Here is a 14,397-nt window from a genome sequence, read left to right as displayed (position 1 = left end):
GTTAGAATGCCTACCGTATTGGTCAATACTGTTAACATGGGAGAAATAAAAACAGACACGCCACACAGCAAACACTATGTTGACTGTTGAGGAGGACTAAATTAGGACTGTGTTTTAAGCTTTCCATGAAATGGCATGATAACAGCTTTTTCAGTGTTGATGGACATGGCCTGACCAGGAGTGGTAATGACCTTTGTGATGAGGGACTTATGGCATGGAGGTTGGATTGTTCTCGGTAGGCCTGCCTATGAATAGTAAGTCCTGAGGCGTCGCTCAAGGACACGTTCAGCTGTTTTCATTTGCCGGAGTTCGTAAGGGTCCCCTACTGGAGCTGCTGGACAAAGATGGATGGATGGAAGCAACCCTGTTCATTAGCTCATTGTATTCTTGCAAGACAGGCTTATCTGTAGAAGGCGCTGTAGCTTAGTGGTTAAAGCGCGTGTCTTGTAAACAGGAGATCCTGGATCCAAATCCCAGCAGTGCCTAGTTATCACTTAATGAAGATCCTGGGTCCAAATCCCAGAAGTGTCTCATTATCAGTTAATATTTATGTTATCTGCACTACTATTTTTGCTAAAGTGCTTAACAACCATAATTTAATTTTGCCCAGTTGTGGCCTGTTGATGGGCAATAAATATCTAAAGGGAAATAGATTGGACCCATTTTTTAATGCTTTTAATCCTTGTTTTGTTGGGGCTGAACATGGCCCAGGTGTACACCAGTACCCTGTGACATCATTGTTGGGTGAGGTTTCAGGCGTGTGATGCTGACTGAGGTCAGAGGTGAAATAAACATGAACTTTACCGGCCAAGGCACTTTGGGCGCTGACTGTGTGATTTTAACGTCTTCGATGCTTCTGGAATGAAAATTAATAAATTAATTATTTGATATTATTGACTATATCGGGATATGCAACTGAAGGAAGAATCACCTTCCACCGCTCTATTACCTCCTCAGTTGAGGTCAACCGCCAATAAACTGTAATTTCTCAAAATATCATCCTTCCCTATATGCCTTTGCATCTTGGATATTTTTCTGTTGTTTAAACATGGCTACATTCACTTAAAGTATCCAAAGTGCACAATACTCCACTGTACTCTGTTCAGTTGTTTACTGAAACGTGTTCATCCCCAGAGGTGCTGTGGCTTAGTTGGTTAAAGTTCACTCTGTGGTGAGTGAAATGGAGCAGTTGACTGACACAGAACTGTAGTGGAGCCAAAGTAGTGCATTTATTAATTAATTTCATTAGTTATCAGGCAAATAGAACACCTTGTGGGCATGTTATTGGTGTTTCTGTGTAAATGTAACATGCCATTTTCATTTGCTACCAGGGTATCTTAACGGGAGTTGGGTTGACATGATGATGACACGCAAACAGAGGTAGTCTCTGCACCAAATAAATTAAGACTTACACGGTTGGTACTCGTGGAGGTGCTGTGGCTTAGTTGGTTAAAGTGCCTGTCTAGTAAACAGGAGATCCTGGGTTCAAATCCCAGCAGCACCTTGTTGTTGCAGAGATTACCTCTGTTGGTATGTCATCATCTCCTCAGGAGATAAACTTGGATTAGCAGCTACGAGGAACTTGGTGTAAGCAACTGAACAGAGTGCAGTATTGTACTCTTTGGATACTTTATGTGAATGTAGCCATATCTAAACAACAGAAAAGCATCCAAAATGCAAAGGCATAAAGATTCTTCCTTCAGTTGCATATCCCAATATAGTCAACTAATATCAAATAATAAATGTATTAATTTTTATTACAGCAGCATCGAAGATGTTAAAATCACACAGTCAGCGCCCAAAGTGCCTTGGCCAGTAAAGTTCATGTTCATTTCACCTCTGACCTCAGTCAGCATCACATGCACCTGAAACCCCACCCAACAGTGATGTCACAGGGTACTGGTGTACACCGGGGCCACATTCAGCCCCAACAACAAGGTTTAAAAGCATTAAAAAATGGGTCCAATCCATTTCACTTTAGATATTTATTGCCCCTCAACACGCCACAATTGGGCAAAATTATATAATGCTTGTTAAGCACTATAGCAAAAACAAATAACAAATATATACACTCTTTGTAGTGCAGATAACATAAACATTAACTGATAATGAGGCACTGCTGGGATTTGGACCCAGGATCTCCTGTTTACAAGACAGGTGCTTTAACCACTAAGCTACAGCGCCTCCTACAGGATTGCCTGTCATGCAAGATTACAATGAGCTAGTGACCAGGGTTCCAACCATCCATCCATCTTTGTCAAGCAGCTCCAGAGAGAGCTATAGAGAGAGAGTCTTCCGCTGAAGGCTCTACCACATGACTGTGTTTCACCAATCAAACGTCGTTATGCAGTCACGTGACCATACTCGATCTCAGCATACTCAATCTTTACTTTATTCAAGAAACTCATGCTTCAGAAGCAGACTCGTCATTTTGGAGGAGTCAATGGGGAAGAGATGAGTAGTTTTAGGTAATAGGTCGGCAGGGGTCGCTATACTGCAGGGAAAGTTCAAGGAACCATCCTCTGCTATAGGATTTAGTAGAGAATAGTTTTGATCCATTGACCTCTGGGTTATGGGCCCAGCACGCTTCCGCTGTGCTATTCTGCTCTGCTGTTTGCACTTAGGGGTAACATGTAACATGTAAAGCAGGAGCTCTACCACTGAGCTACATACCCTGAAGATTTTCAGATTTGTTGACTTTTTTCTGAGACAGACTCAGACTTATCTTTATTAATCCTTTTGGGATGACTTACCGCAAAGAAATTGAAATACTACAGAATAAAAGAAGAAAACTGGGTAAAACATGTAATGTTAATGTTGTACCGTATGTTGTATATGGTTTCAAAACATGGCGGTGGCTGGAAAGTGAGCCTTGGCAAAATGCTTGTGTAACGGGTTGTAAATAGGTTGTTAAATTCCTGCATATATGGGAACAGCGCCACCTGCTGGTGTCACTTTCTCAATGCGCCGCAGGGTTAAAGATAGGGAATTATGGGTAATCCACAGCAGAACTTCTGATAACTGCTGTGGTAAGTTGCATGTTACACGCTGCAGAGACAATATTAGCTAAAAAAACATTTTAAAGCCACTACACAATGTTTAATTTTATTGTATTTTTGTATTGTACTTTAGCGCTCAATGCCGTTAGTTTGTCGTCGTTTGAAGCATTCGTTTTGAATTTAGAGCCAAATGTTAAGTTAGCTAACTTTACATTGCTTCTGGCTAACTCAATGTGTGTGTGTGTAGGGTTTGTGTCTCCGTGGTGTCGACGTACTCGCCCTGATTTCACTTGATTTTCCCATGTGCAGGTAACAGTTATTGAATTTGTTGTTGACTTTTATGTATGTGCAATGTTAAATGAAAATGTATAGTGTTAATGTAGGTGCTGTATTCTGGTGTTGGAGATGTGGTAGCCTACTGTTTAAAATATTGTATTGGCATACAATAGAAATTTGGGAGGTTAGGATTTTATTTAATTTTAGATGACTGTGAAACCATTTTTGTTATAATTCTTGTAAAAAAATCCACTATACGATCACAGACATTTAAGAATAAATGAGCAGAACTTCTGATAACTGCTGTGGGTTTGTGTCTCCGTGGTGTCGACGTACTCGCCCTGATTTCACTTGATTTTCCCATGTGCAGACGCAGACGCAGCCTCACATACACAACTCAGCGAGACTGGCTGTAGAGGACCATTAGAGTAGTCCCACAACCGTCACACTTGCACTGCTATGGTGTAAATCTAGTCGAAACGTAACACACCTGTTGCCCTGCTGGACAATACAACACTCACTGCAAATCTTGTAACACATCTGGGCATTGAGAAATGCACTGGTGGAGACGGGTTGCTTCCAGTACCTATGAGATAATACAATATTGTTTATGAAGCCACAAACTATGTAGGGTGTTGTTTTAATGCCCCGGATCCCTAACAGGGGGTATATCTCCTTCAATGTTGAGTTAGTTTTCTGATCGGTTAAGATTTCTATGGGGACCCCTACCCGGGAAAAATGTTGAAGTAAACTATTGGCCACTTGTCTAGCCTTGGTGTTTCTGAGGGGGAAAGCGTGTTGTATAATCACAAATCACTACGATGTAGTGGTGACCTGCCCTACTCCTACTGTTAAGGAGTTTAGATCGGTGGTTAGAGTCACCTGCTGCCTCCATGTCCCTGTTCGACACCCTCTGCTACAATTCTCCATGTCTCTTCTCTCTCTATCTGTCTCTTTCTCTCACCCCCAACCAGTTGAGGTAGACGCCTCCCCACCCTCTTAAAGAATGCAAGAATTGTCTCAATTGTCTCAATCTCAGAAATAACCACAGAATCACAACTTCCATTCATGTGCTTGTGCCAGTATTCAACCACCTGAAAGTCACTGTATTTCCAGTATCAGTTGTGTTTTTTGGTTTTTGAAACACCTGCCCCGTGTGAGGGTTGAACTCACGACCTTCAGATTATGAGACTGACGCGCTGCCTACTGCGCCAACGAGGCTACGAAAGCACTCTCGATGGTTGGGAAAATTTCGTAAAATTTGGTCTTCAATCTTAATAAAAACAACGTATGTGGAGACTTATGTACTCCACATACTTTGCCAAACTTTGCGTAGGAATCGGCGTACGCCCGTCCTACGCCGGTTTTAGGTCGTATGCACGTTTCAGAAATGAGGGCCAATGTGACCACAATAAAGAGTTCTTGAAGAAAGATTTGTACTTTAAAGTTCTAGTTTTTTTCCAACTCTTCTGGTAACACTTGGTACTATTTCATAACTTTTGTCTGTAGTTCTCTATTCTTTCAGGGCTTAACTCTATCTCCCCCGCCTCTTTTTTTGTTTCTTGTTATGTCTTGGCAAGAAGTATTATGCTTTTGTGTCGTCTGTCCATCCGTCAGGCCAAAGAAACAGATACCAGCATGTAACTTTGCAAATCAGTGGCTCACCATGGCCGCCATCAAAGATGCCATTTGGACCTCCAGAAACTTTCTGGTAAGAAAGCACATGCAGATCCCATTCCCTCAAAACGTGAATCACAGATTTTCCAGCACCTGGACTTGATCAGACTGGGAATATGCCAAAAAGATGTTCACAAGTTCAGCCGAGGTAAATACTCGGCCCACATTCACACAGACCTAAAACTACTCATTTAATGCTGGTTACAATTTTCTAAAATAAACAATGTCAGAGAAAAATTGCAAAGAGTGAAGGGTGTTGATAACATTTTTTAACAAGGTATTGGCTCATTATTGCTTCAGTAGACTGCTTCAAGATTCTTCGAGGTAAGCAGGAAGCTCACATAAATGATAGTTGCAAGGTCTACCAAATGTTTAACTTTGCAACCCGAAAGCTGGTGGAACCTTGGTTGCCACTGGCCCTCAAAATGTAAATCCCAGAATTTTCCTTCCCCTGAGTATAGACAGCAGAGCAGAGTGGCGCAGCGGAAGCGTGCTTGGGTCGTAACCTAGAGGTGGATGGATCAAAACCATCCTCTGCTGATGCAGGTCCTGGATGTTATACAGGCAAATACTTAAGACCCTGACAGATTGTAGCTGAATTTCCTTGATGGAAAATTGCTAGAACTCTGTGTTCATGGCTCGTTGGTCTATTGGTCTGTGGGTATGATTTTCGCGTTGGGTCCAATAGGTCGCTAATGAGACGACTTTGCATGAATTAAATAATCTGGTTTATTTATTGAGTGTGATGGAAAAGAGTGTCATCGGCGTGGCAAATTCATCACGATTTTACTATCACTTTTTACTGACAAAATCAAGTCTGTGTTTTGGTAAAAATATTTTGTATCAAATGAGATCAGGAAACTGACTCATTCAGTGGAGACGTGAAAAGACCCCATGACAATCTACCTGACCATAGTCTTTCAAGTCAGTGACAAATCCAAGCTGCATTTCCTTTTTCCCAAAATTCAAGTTCCAATGTTGGTAAAATGTTTTGCTTCAAAAGTAGTCTTTCGTCCAATGTAATCAGAAAGCTCAATCTGGCAGTGGAGCCATAAAAACACCAAACTACTTAACATTTGCCTTTCTAGTCACTGACTGATCACACGTACTTGATGGAAAATTGGTAATTGCTAATTGCTGAAAGTGGTTTTACGTGGCTCGTTGGTCTAGGGCAGGGGTCAGCAACCTTTACCACTCAAAGAGCCATTTGGACCCGTTTCACACAGAAAAGAAAGCACTGGGAGCCACAAAACCCTTTTGAAATTTTAAATTAAATAACACTGTATATAACTTTTTTTTGCCTTTGTGCTATGTATAAACAAACTATACTGTGTTACAATTATGAAATCAATGAACAACTGCAGGGAAAATGAATTTCTGCATACAACAAAACATTTTTAACTCAAAAAAAAGACGTTGTGTTGAACGTTAAATAAAACACTCAATGTCTGTTTGAGTCCTTGTAGTAATGAAACAAAACACCGAACTTAAATTATCCACTGGCAGTAAACAAAAATGCTGTCCTCTCTCTGCGTGCCGTCATCCTTTTACCGGCGCCGTGCAGTCAGCCGTCAACCTGAATAATAAAATGTCTATTTCACTGAACAATGAAAAAATGTGAATATTTGCAAAATAATAGGCAATTAAAATACTGATCATACTTGGTCAATGTGATTTCTCCTCCTGAACCTCAGCGCACAGCGTCTGCACATCGGGGCTGTACGCGGTCACCTTCATCTTCACACAGGACTCTAAGCTGTCATCTGTGAGGCGTGGGCGGTGTTTGTTTTTAATAAAGTTCATGTTGGAGAACACCTGCTCGCATACATATGTGGATCCAAAGATCGACAGGACTCCAAGTGCATACTTTTTCATGTTGACATAAATGTCGGGGATTGCATTCCAGGTTTCAAACACAAGTTGGTCTGGTTTGGGGAGGTTTTCAATATCACGCCATTTGTGATTCTGAGCAAGAACAGCCTTCTGACGTGAAACATCTTCAAGGTCCGCAGTCAAGCGCTTGAACTTAGACACCCACATTTCTTTGTCGGCTATGTCTGCCAGTTCCATCTCAAGATCAGGTGGACTCACCCCTGGAAATGCTGTCATATTCAACAGGGATGGATCGAGGCTTAGGGGAGTGACAGGGAAGGATAATGTGGGTTTTTCCTCTCTGAACTCACTGAATCGTTTCCCGAACGATGTTTGCATTGCGATGACTGCAGAATGTAAAAATTCTAAATTGATCATGTGAGCTTCTCTGAACTCTCTCAAACTGGGGAAGTGTGACAGTGTGCCTTTCTGTATATCTCTGGCAAGCACCGTCAACTTGCGCTCGAATGCCAAAACCTCCTCCAACATGTGCCGGGCTGTGCGTCCTTTACCCTGAAGAGCTGTGTTCAGGTGCGATGTCATGTCTACCAAGAAGTGTAGCTTTTCGAGCCACACTGGCTGTTCTAGCTCAGGAAATGTGAGCCCTTTGCTGCCCAGGAAGGTTTTCACTTCCTCCAGACATGCCACAAAGCGTTTCAGCGCCTCGCCTGTGGGCAGCCACCGGACTTTGTTGTGCAGCAGGAGATCAGAATACGTGCTTTCCAGCTCGTCCAGTAACGAACGGAACTGACGGGGATTTACACCTTTCGCCATTATTTTGCTCAAAATCTGAATGACAACATTCATGACTTCTGTGCATTCCGGAAGAAATGTTTGAGCACACAGTGCTTCTTGGTGCAGGAGGCAATGAAAAGTCAGCAACTTTCTGTCCAGCGACCTCTGCAGGAAAGCCACAAAGCTGTCATGCGCTCCAGTCATACTCTGTGCTCCGTCTGTACCACTGACACCAGGTAGGTGGTATTGATTCCTTTTGATCTTAAACAATTCAAGACAGCCTCACAAACGTCCTTCCCCCCCGTGTTTGGCCTTTTAGTGGTATCAAGTTTACATACCGGCAGAACAGCGCTATATCACCTTCGTCTTTAGATTCATCACAAGCAATTGATTGAATTGAAATTGAATTGAAATTGAGTAGGCCACAGCTGAATTGATGTCTTTAATTTGCTGTCTGGTGATGTCTTCTGCCATTTTTATGGTTCTGTCTTTGACAGTCTTTGCAGAGAGGGACATATCCCTGATTTTCTGCACAATTTCACTCTTGTTTTTAAAGTCCTTGAACAGTACATTCTGAAATCTTAATGAAAGATTCTTTTTCTATATTCTCCATCTGTAAACGGCTTCCCGTGCCTCACTAGTTCCTGAGCGGCAACAAAACTAGCATATGTACTTGAACTTCATCCACTTCTTGAAGTGATTTTTGCTCTGATCAGTCCTCTGTGTCAGTTCCAAAACAGCTTTTTTTCTCTCATCTCCAACCGGATATTTCTGAGCAAAGGCTGCGTGTTTATTCTGGAAATGTCTTGTGACATTTGACTTTTTGTTGTTAGCTAGTTTGTCATTACATTTTAGGCACACTGGTAAACCAGTCTCGTCAGCAGTGAAAGCAAATGAATCTGCCCACGTAGCATTGAACGTCCTGTTTTATCACATACTTTTCTTTTCTTTGAATTCTCCATAGTTGGCCTACCTGGGGTCAAAAAGTTTTAAAAAAAAACCACTCACTGGCGGGTGTCGCACATTGTGACGTGTATTAAGAGCGACAACAACAACAAAATAATAATATTTAAATATTTAAATATTTTAGAAGTTACAAGATCGCCATAATCTTCCTAGAATTACATTTTGAACATGAACAAACTAAAATAAAATACATTTTAATTAAATACTCATTAATTATTTTCAAAAGCTGAGGAGGAGCATCAAAGAGCCGCATGCGGTTCCTGAGCCGCGGGTTGCCGACCCTTGGTCTATGGGTATGATTCTCCCTTAGGGTGCGATAGGTCCTGGATGAGACCACTTTGCATAGAAGTGGAAGCATGGATTGAATAATCTGGTTTATTTATTGAGTGTGATGGAAAAGAGTGTCATTGCCCCCGCAAATTCATCACGATTTTACTATCACTTTTTACTGACAAAATCAAGTGTGTGTTTTGGTAAAAAAAATTGTATCAAATGTTTCCTGTTGTCAAATGATATTGGAAAGCTGAATCGGGCCGTGGAGCCATGAAAAGACCCCATGCCAATCTACCTGACCATAGTCTTTCAAGTCAGTGACAAATCCAAGCTGCATTTCCTTTTTCAAGCTGCATTTCCTTTTTACCAATATTCAATTTCCAATTATGGCAAAAGTAGTCTGTCGTCCAATAGATGGTGGAAACTAGGCTTTTCTGCTGTCACTTCTGACCGAAAAATTCAAGTTCAAATGTTGGTAAAATGTTTTGCTTCTAAAGTAGTCTTTCGTCCAATATAATCAGACAGCTCAATCTGGCAGTGGAGCCATAAAAACACCACATGCCAAACAAACTACTTAACAATTGCCTTTTGAGTCACTGACTGGTCACATTACTTGATGGAAAATTGCTGATAGAATAATTTTATGTGTCTCGTTGGTCTAGGGGTATGATTCTCACTTTGAGTGCGAGAGGTCGCGGGTTCAACTCCCGGACGAGCCCTGAAGCAGGGCACTGTTCCAACCATAATCTGTACTTTAAAATCCAGTTTATGTTAAATTAACCCAGATTAGGAGCCAGCACAATTGTAGTACAGCATGTTGGCAATTTTTCATATCCTGCTTCAACTACATGCTACAAAAACAACTGAGAAAAAATATAAGGAACAAACAAGCAGGACATGACTCTCCTTGATCATTGGTCTAGGTTTATGATTCTCGCTTATGGTGTGATAGGTCCTGGATGAGACTACTTTGCATAGAAGGGGAGGCATGGATTGAATAATCTTGTTTATTTATTGAATGTGATGGAAAAGAGAGTGTCATACGCAAATTCATCAAAATACTACTATCACTTCTTAGCTTTCCAGCCGCTGCATTTATCAATGTACGATCATTCTTACGCTCTGATTGGCGTGATACGAACGTTTCATGAATATCACGTAAATCCTGTCGTAAGAGGATTTCTGCGCTCATATCTAGCCCACCTCTTTTTTTTGTTTCATGTTATGTCTCGGCAAGAAGTATTATGCTTTTGGGTCGTCCGTCCAGCTCTACATCAGAATCAGAAATTCTTGATTGATCCCTAAAGGGAAACTCTGGAGAAAACCTTCTCCTTCGAGCCGGATTTGAACCAGCGACCTAAGGATTTCAGCTACATGCCTCTACAGTCCTCCGCTCTACCAACTGAGCTATCGAAGGGAGCTAGTACATATACACACACTTCCTATTCTTTTGAATGTGATAACACAGTACCCCCTGGAGGGACTTTCAGTGATAGAGAGCGTTTTCAGTCTCAATGCCCAGATGTATTACAAGATTTGAAGTAAACATTGTATTGCCAAGTGATGGTGGTATAGTGGTGAGCATAGCTGCCTTCCAAGCAGTTGACCTCGGTTCGATTCCCAGCCATCGCAGTAGCTTTATTTGAGTTGAGTTACTTTTTTTACAAGAAGTCAGCTGAAAGGTTACTTGCCCAACCTGGTTTGATAAAATCTCTTTTAGTAGCATGGTTATGGCCAAAATGATAATGACAAATACTTTGATCAATATGGAGATCACAATTACTTGTGGATTTTCTTCTCCAAAGTGCTGGAAAGGAAGTTTTCACCAATTGTTGAACCTCAGGTTAAAAAGGAACAATCCAGCAAGGTATTTGTCATACTAAACTATGACTGTCATGATTTTTTGTCATACTATACTATAACTTTTATGAATTTGTTTACATACTATACTATGACTTTTTTCAACATACTACGACATTTTTGAAAAAGGGGAATTAGCTCAAATGGTAGAGCGCTTGCTTAGCATGCGAGAGGTAGCGGGATCAATGCCCGCATTCTCCAGAGGACTTTAGATTCTTCTTGTTTTACAACAAGAACTATAAATCTGGACTTTTTATGACATACTACACTACGACTTTTTATGAATATTTAGACATACTATACTATGACTTTTTATGACATTTTATGAATATTTTGTCATACTATACTATGGCTTATATGAATTTTTGACATATACTATAACTTTTTATGAATATTTCGACATCCTATACTATGAATTTTTTTGACATACTATACTATGAATTTTTATGATTTTTTATGAATTTTTGACATACTATACTATGACTTTTTTTTTTTTTCCAACATTATCTTTATTGGTTTTTCAACAGTGTTTCCAACAATACACAAGGCACAAGTGTGCTCCCACATCAGAGGAAAGTCCAGGGTAGTTAGGTTAATGTTCAATATTCAGCTCCTTTCCTTGCATGCCAGGTTTTTATAGAATATTTTAGAGCAGCACTTATTACATATAAAATATATGAGAAAAGGAAAGCAACATCCCTCACCCAACCACCCTGAGAAAAAACAACAAATACAACAATAACGGTTTCTCTATTTCCAGGAGTTAGCCCAAATTATTTTAGTATTGTACGTGGTTCAGAGAACACAAACTCAAATGTACAATTCAAAGTAAAGTAGTCAATTATACAAATAAAAAAGATTATTTAGGACACTGCAGAAGACCAACCGCTACTATAACTCACCCGCCACCTCATATCTATGTTTTTTATATATTCCATAAAAGGACCCCAAATATTTTGAAATAGCGATAGTTTCCCTTTTATAATGAAAGAGATCTTTTCCATTGGTAAGGTTGTGGATATTTCAGTGATCCATTTAATGAATTTTGGTTTACTGGTACTCTTCCATGAGAGCGCTATGACCCTTTTTGCAAGTAGGAAACATAAATCCAAGGCAGTAATAATTTTTCGGGACATATGATGTTCGTCAGGATATAAACCTAGGATGAACAACTTGGGGTCAAGAACTAACTTTATACCTAGTATCGTCTCTAGAGCTTGTTTTATCTCCCTCCAGAATTGTAAAACTTTCTTGCATTTCCAGATGCAATGGAAGAATGTTCCTTTTCTTCTCCACATCTAATACACAAGTCTGGGATGGCACCATTGTATTTATTAAGCTTTTCTGGCGTCACATAAGTTCTCATTAGCCAATGATATTGCAGTACTTTGAGGCGTGTATTGATAGTTTGTGTTTGTGCTTCAGCACACGCCTTCTCCCAGTCTTCCAAAAGCAAGTTCTCCTGTAGATCCTCCCTCCAGGCATTGAGCTTCCATAGAGATGACTCAGAGGATCCCTCCACTAACATGCTATATAGTTTAGAAATAATTCCTTTTCTAAAGCAATCATTCTTCATTTCAATTTCCAAGGTGGACATCAGAGGGATGGACTCACATCGATTTGAGATGATCTAATAAAATTTCTCACTTGCAGATATTTAAAATAATGTTTGCTTGGGATATCGTACCTAGCCTTTAACTCTTCAAATGACATCAAAACCCCGTCCTCCGATTCCACCAAATCTCCTATTGTCTTTAAACCTTTTTCAGCCCATTTCCTAAAGCCAGGATCTGCCCTACCTGGAGGGAAGGATTGATTACCCCATATTGGACTGAAGCGTGATAGGGAGGAGGAATCACCTAAATACTTCTTGACCTGATACCAAACCAAGATCATATTTCTGACTATAGGGTTTTTTGTTGTTTTTTTCAGCATTTTGATGTTTGCTGAGAAAATGTACTGGGGTAGAGGGAGAGGAACAGAACAATTTTCAATAATCACCCATGGCAAGAGACATTTATCTGAAAAATGATACATCATAGTCCTCAATTGCGCTGCCCAGTAGTACCAAAGTGGGTTGGGGCACCTGAGGCCTCCTCTCTCATACGGTAGATACAAAAGTGTTAAACGAAGCCTTGGTCGTCTGTTATTCCACAGAAAGCGTATGAAAATATTTTTTAGGGCCGAAAATAAATTGGCAGGAGGTGGCAATGGGATGTTCTGAAACAAATACAGAAGTTGGGCATTATGTTGGATTTAAGGACATTGATTCGTGCTATAAGTGACAAAGGTAGGTGATTCCATCTATCTACAGAGGCAGCAATTGAGTCTACCATTGGGTTATAGTTAACTGCAACAATGTCATTTATATGTGGTACTATCCTAATCCCCAAATATGTGAAACAGTCTACCTTTTTGAATTGGAAAGGATTCCCAACACTGTTTCTTTCTTCTGTATTAAGTAACATTAATGAAGACTTATCTTTATTTACTTTATATCCTGATATTTTTCCAAATGTATTTATTAGATCTAACAAGGCTGGAATAGAGTCTTTCAGTTTTTCTAAAAAAAGGATGACATCATCAGCAAATAAAGCAATTCTATGTTCCTGTTGGCCTATTGTCAAACCGGTTATGTTTTTATGGGACCGCACCGCAATGGCAAACGGTTCTATTGCTAGAATAAATAATAAAGGGGACAAGGGGCACCCCTGCCGACAACCCCTTTTAATTTTAAATGATTTAGATATAACTCCGTTTGTTACTATTTCAGCATAAGGCTCATTGTATAAAAGTTTAACCCATCGACAGAAGTTGTCCCCGCAGCCAAATCTTTTCAGTATCTCGAATAAATAGGGCCACTCGACTCTATCAAAGGCCTTTTCGGCATCCAATGATAGCAAAGCAGTGTCTGCTTTTTCTTCCATATTATAAATGATATCTAACACTCGTCTCACATTGTGAAATCCCTGTCTTCCTACAATAAACCCATTTTGGTCACAACTAATTATTTCGGGCAATATTCTCTCCAGTCTACGAGCCAGGACTTTACAAAGAATCTTTAAATCGACATTAAGAAGACTTATCGGTCTTAGATTTTCACATTTGTTGCAAGGTTTGCCAGGTTTAGGTAATAAAGTAATCAGGGCTCCTCTTAATGAGGCAGGGAGAATTCCCTTTTCAAATGAGTCTAAATACATGTTGTAATGGGAAAATTACATTTAACCAATGATTTTCATATTACTTATTCATAATAATATCTTCAATGCCTCTCAGAGTATTTGGTTCCTGTATCTGTCCTCAGTGTGATCTCTTTGTAGGAGACAACTGGATATGTTATGACTTTGCATTGTCCCACCAAGGATAGATGACGTGGAGCCTGACAGAAACAGTTGCCTAGAACGGTGTTTATCATAGCAGGTCCCAGGTCGAGACCAGAGCCTATCCAAGAGACAAGATGTCCTTTTTTAGCTAAGATAGAATGACCGGTCAAGACACTTGGACACACGAGGGACAGATTCAGAAATACGTAAGAGCTCCAACTGTCTGCCTGAGGTCCACTGATTGTTATGTTTGAGATTAAACTGGTTTCCAAACAAGGGTTGGTTTTCCTCTGGGGGCACTGCATATAAAGAAGTGTATTACTGATTGTATTTACCAGAATGTGTGGTGTCACTTGTTACTCTGTTTCATTGTGAACTGCCATTCTCGTCATTTGTTTGATTGTTCTCTCGAGAAA

At 40.3% G+C, this 14,397-nt stretch overlaps 6 non-coding genes across 6 annotated transcripts; 3 read left to right on the top strand and 3 right to left on the bottom strand.

Annotated features, from left to right (window-relative positions):
* The first annotated feature begins 412 nt into the window (after nt 1-412).
* trnat-ugu (transfer RNA threonine (anticodon UGU)) lies at nt 413-485 on the top strand. Its single transcript has one exon. It is a non-coding gene; the product is annotated as a tRNA-Thr (tRNA).
* Nucleotides 486-1,430: 945 nt separating this feature from the next.
* On the top strand, nt 1,431-1,504 carry trnat-agu (transfer RNA threonine (anticodon AGU)). Its single transcript has one exon. It is a non-coding gene; the product is annotated as a tRNA-Thr (tRNA).
* Nucleotides 1,505-2,111: 607 nt separating this feature from the next.
* Nucleotides 2,112-2,184, bottom strand: trnat-ugu (transfer RNA threonine (anticodon UGU)). Its single transcript has one exon. It is a non-coding gene; the product is annotated as a tRNA-Thr (tRNA).
* Nucleotides 2,185-4,423: 2,239 nt separating this feature from the next.
* On the bottom strand, nt 4,424-4,496 carry trnam-cau (transfer RNA methionine (anticodon CAU)). The gene has a single exon. It is a non-coding gene; the product is annotated as a tRNA-Met (tRNA).
* Nucleotides 4,497-10,127: 5,631 nt separating this feature from the next.
* Nucleotides 10,128-10,215, bottom strand: trnay-gua (transfer RNA tyrosine (anticodon GUA)). The gene is given in 2 exon segments: nt 10,128-10,163; nt 10,179-10,215. It is a non-coding gene; the product is annotated as a tRNA-Tyr (tRNA).
* A 571-nt stretch (nt 10,216-10,786) lies between these two features.
* On the top strand, nt 10,787-10,859 carry trnaa-agc (transfer RNA alanine (anticodon AGC)). Its single transcript has one exon. It is a non-coding gene; the product is annotated as a tRNA-Ala (tRNA).
* Nucleotides 10,860-14,397: the final 3,538 nt, after the last annotated feature.

The sequence above is a fragment of the Etheostoma spectabile genome, unplaced genomic scaffold, assembly GCF_008692095.1.
Source record: "Etheostoma spectabile isolate EspeVRDwgs_2016 unplaced genomic scaffold, UIUC_Espe_1.0 scaffold00001847, whole genome shotgun sequence".
Lineage (NCBI taxonomy): Eukaryota > Metazoa > Chordata > Actinopteri > Perciformes > Percidae > Etheostoma > Etheostoma spectabile.
This window is presented reverse-complemented; position numbering and strand designations above follow the sequence as displayed.